The following is a 4,662-nucleotide window of genomic DNA, read 5'->3' as shown; positions in this document are numbered from 1 at the left end:
ATGCGGTCTCTGCTGTATAAGGTGCTTTTCATAGATTCTGCCAAATTACCTCCCAAATGGATTTCTTGCACCACCGCCACAGAGGTTTGCCCCTAAACTCTCCCACTCTCGGAATGGTTAAGCACTTGGAGGAGATGGGACAAGAGGCTTGACAGAGGTATCCCCGCAGCATCACCTTCACCTGCCAACTGGCCAACTGCCGGGATGGCTCTTGGGATTGGCAGCAAGCCAGTGGAGGCTCTCGACCCCATTGGTTACACCTCGAGGGGACGGCCAAACAAGGCGCGTGCTGGTTGGCAGGAACCGGACCAATGAGGAGGCGGCAGGGCTGGCGCGCTGAAAACCTCGCGTCATTTGCGGCCATCTCCTGCATGCTTGACGGCGAGCTCCAGACGCCACCCACCACACCTGCCCTGACCACCACCACCGCTGCCACCGCGACCCGGTTGATAAATCATCACTGCCCCAGGTCCGGCGGCCACCCAGATCGCGACATGAGCTCCCCAGATGATGAGGTGTCTGTTTCGGGAGCGGGTTTTGGCTCAGAGCAGGGAGAGCAGACCAGCGGCCTTGAGGCCGGCTCCACAGCCCCGCGGGGACCCGGCCCCGGCCCCTAGCCAGGGGCACCGCAAAGCAGCGAGGGTGAGGACAGAAATGGCTTCCCAGACCCTGAGGGCTTCAAGTCAGAGCGGGAGGTGCTGGAAGCAGGAGGGCCGGTGCTGCAGGGCCGCGAAGGCCGGCCTGGCTCCCCGGCTGACGACCAGGGGGACGCCCTGCAGCTGGCTGACGAGTCAGTGGCAGCCATCCTGCAGCAGCTGACCGACCTGAGCGTTCTGAACACCCGCAGATACCTTTTCCAGGGGAGCTACGTGGTTGGCGAAGTGTCTGCCTTCTGGGACCTCAAGGCATGTCCCCCGAGTCGAGGCGGTGGCCCCCAGAGGTGTGGGGAAACTGCACAGGCTGGTGCCATCCCTCTCCAGGTTGCCGGGCCCAAGGCGGACCGGGCCTGGGGGAATGCTAAGAGAGGCACTAAGAGTAGGTTGAACATGGCTGTGGATCGCCAGTGGCCTCCCTCAGAAAGCCCAGCCAGGCTGCTGCCCAACCCCGAGTCCTCTGATGTGTTCGGTGAGAGATAGCTGATGAAGGTGAGCATTTATCCCAAAGACGGAGGCCAGGCGAAGCTAAACAGACCCGAGGATCCCGGGAACACACCCAGACGCTTGAATGTTCTCGGCAGGGAGAATCTCCTTAATGTGCCAGGCACTTGCCTGTCCTTGGCTCCACGAGGGTTAATTTCGGTTGAGGGCAGGCAGGGCGATGCAGAGCGGGATGACGCCTCTCCCCCTAAGAAAATGCAGAGCGTGCTCTGGGTGACGGGCAGCAGCCTGCCCAGCTACCCGGGAGTAGCAGTAGCATCAGCCCACTCCTCGGAGGAAGGGGGTTCAGGAGAAGAAATCCCTTGGGGGCGTCTCCAAACCTGCCTTGGGGAGAACCTTCCCTTCCTGGGGGCAGGGAATCTCGGCCACTCCCCTGGAACTGGCCACCTTCCCCCCAATCTCCGGCATCCCGCTGCTCGGGAGGTCCAAGAAGTATGCCTTGGTCCCTTGGGGGGCGGAAGAGTCCAAGCACACCTTCGCTGGGAAGAAACCCGTGGCTAGGCAGGCCTGGGAGTCGGTGACAGTAATGGTGGTGTCTGGAGAAGACAACGACCCAAATAGAGACCCATTCCCAAAGGGCCAAGTGAGTAGGCCAGGCCCCTCCTCTCTCCCCAGTCTTATGCCTCCTACCCTCCCCAGGGCACAGGTCTTCACCCCTTGTCCCTCTCTCTATCCCTCAGGGGTCTTCATTGGGTGGCCCTCGGTCACTGGGTCATTAGGATGCCAGATTTGGGTCCTTTTACTAGGGACAAACGTTAAGGTAGCACTTTGGGTGTGCTGGGCTTGGTTCTCCACGCTTGGTCTGTTTCCAGCCTCCTCCACCAGGCTGCCGCTGGAGTGGAAGGGAGAGCTGGTAGCTGAATGGATTTGAGGGGACCCCCTAAAAGCTTCACAGAGCTTCGGTGTTTAGACGCATCACTTTCTTGAATCCTACTTCCTAGCTCTTCCCCAAACCTTCCTTGCAGGGGCCCCAGGCTTTCTCAGTGCCACACTGCTGTCCCCAGCTCAGCTCTGCCTGCTGGCCTGGGGCTGACTGACAGGGAATGTGCTAAAGAGATCAGCCTTTCAATACTCTTTCCAGTTCCCTGCCTCAGCTCAGTCTTGAATCACATGAGCTCTCACACACACAGGCATAGACATATAAATGCACTGGTACACAAACGTGCATGCATACACACATCCTTACTCCAGATCAGTGAGGAATCTTTGTTTTTAGCTGACCACTGACAGGCCATTGCCATCTTGTCCATGGGTGCATCATGGAGAACCCAGTGGCGCCAACCTCAACATCAGAGGCGCACAGGATTCAGGAAACTCAGAGCCCGTGGCCATGAACAAGGGAGAAGTCAGGCCCAGAGGGCCTGGCCCCTCAGGTGAGTGTCCTGGGTTTTGATGTGGGAAGAGGGGGCCAGGGGTGAGGGCAGAAACCTCTATCTCTGACTCTTTCTCTCTCATCTGGGGGCTCAGCCTTGCTCCCAGTCCACTTCTCCCATGAGAAACAGGGTGTCACCAGGGCTGGACCTGGCCCCATCACCTTCTGTGTGGGATTTGTTTGTCAGGGGTGATCGGTGGCAGTGCCCCAACAGCTACTCTGGGCGTCGACCTGTATGCTAATAGCCTTTTCTGTGAAGTGCTGTTTGCCCACATTGCTCTCCCAGGTTCTGGCTGTGGCTACTGCTCTGGGAGACTCGAACCCAGAAACACAGTCTTTGGTGACCATTGTGGTGAAATCGCTGCCCCTGAGGAATGGGAGGGGCAGGCCCAGAGAGAAGGTTTGGGCTGCCTGCCAGACAGAGCAGGGGACGCCTAATGCTAGCAGAGGGTGGTACTGCCTCACCTCACATTAGACCCGTCCTGGGCCTTTCCACCTCACCGGGTACCTGGGAAGCTGGATTGTGTGTCCTTTCCCTGTCAGGTGACCAGGAACCAACTGACCATCCCCCAAGACTGAAAAGTCAGCCGCAGCGACGTGGAAGGCAGGGCTGTCCTCGGGTAAAGCTTCTTCTGGCTCCTGGGTATGCACACCCAAACCCCATGGTGGGATCTGGGTCCAAGTGCAACTGACATCTGTGGATCCCCCACCCCCATCCCATCCCGCACCGCAGGGAGGGAGCCCATCTCCTTTCCACTGAGCAACGTCTTTTGCTTGCCAGTCTAGACACCTGGCTTTGGGATGGAGGGCCCGGGGGAGAGGAGAGGGGAGGCGGGTGTATACTAACCGTTTCTCTTCCTCCTGTGTCTGTTGGCCTAGTGTCTGGTGCTACAGATAGAAATAGATGACCTTAAGGAGCAACTTGGTATGAGGAACCAGGGACAGAGAGAAGTGGGTTCTTAGTGCAGAATTTGGGTGGGCCCTTGGGGTGAGGTGGGCTGCAGGTGCAGGGGGCCATGGTCAGCATTCCTGTGGGGAGGAGAACCTATCAAGCCTGTCCCTGGAGCATGTGGTGCATATTCAACTGGGCGTGTGGACAAATCGCAAAGTACTGTGTGGACTGCATGCACACTCTGCCAGCCAGACGAGTCCTAGAGAGCTTCTTCTGATAGGACTTGTAGAGATAACTTGTTCATCTGGTGTGGCATCTAAGGGTCTTGTTGGATTGTTTGTGAGACAATTTTTGAAAGGTTTGGGCGTGGCCCTGAGCTTGAGAGCTGCTGGCACATTATGTTTCCTTTTAGGAAATGGCACCACATTTAATTCCGGTAGTGGGGAGTGATCAGGCCCAGAGCTCTTTGCATCGGGGCTGGGGGTATGTGGGTTTCAGGTTGCAGGGCTAGGTGGTTCCCCACGGGGACAGGGGTTCAGGCTTCTGTGTCCGTCTGTCTGGAGCACCTGTTTATGCTTTTCCCTGTTGCAGCCTCCAAGCGGTACCTGGCTGACAAGTTCCAGATCGTTTGAAGTGAGTGTTACATACTGCATACCCCTACCCACAACGTTGGGTGTTGAGCAGGGCTGTGGGCTGGCCCTGGCTTGAGGCTCTTCCCTGACTCTGCTGTTTTACAGGTTGAGCCCAATATCTTCCTGCAAGAGGAGCAGCTGTTACTTCTGGGGCCTGCGAGCTGCGGCCAAGCTTGTTGACTCTCGTTCTGCCTCCACCAGGGCATCCTCTGCCCCTTGTTTTGCCCCCTCTCTAACCCAGTGTCACAGCATTGTTTGATTAAAGGACTTCTCATGTTCTGTGTTCTTCCCTGTCTCTGCAGGGTAGGGGTTAAGGGAGTGGGAGGAGGCCTGCTGGGGAGCTGTTCCACATCAGAACATTTTCCAGAATAGTACCTCTGGAATCTGTGTTGGGGACTCTGGGTCAGCCTCTGCTACCATCCAGGCCATCAGACAAGCGGAGCCCCCCAGTCTGTGTTCTGTGTTGGCTCTGTCTGGCCACATTGGCATGTCCTCGCTTTTCCCTGAAGGCCTTCTTCTGGTTCTCTAAACACCCTCCTCTGGGGTTTAGCAGTTTCCATTCATTGCTGCCATTCTGCCTCCCTGTCAGAAGGAACTCAGGACGCCCTT

General features: G+C 57.5%; 1 pseudogene; it reads left to right on the top strand.

Annotated features, from left to right (window-relative positions):
- The first annotated feature begins 365 nt into the window (after positions 1-365).
- Positions 366-4,320, top strand: LOC122434638 (annotated as a pseudogene).
- Positions 4,321-4,662: the final 342 nt, after the last annotated feature.

This window comes from Cervus canadensis, chromosome X (assembly GCF_019320065.1).
Source record: "Cervus canadensis isolate Bull #8, Minnesota chromosome X, ASM1932006v1, whole genome shotgun sequence".
Lineage (NCBI taxonomy): Eukaryota > Metazoa > Chordata > Mammalia > Artiodactyla > Cervidae > Cervus > Cervus canadensis.
This window is presented reverse-complemented; position numbering and strand designations above follow the sequence as displayed.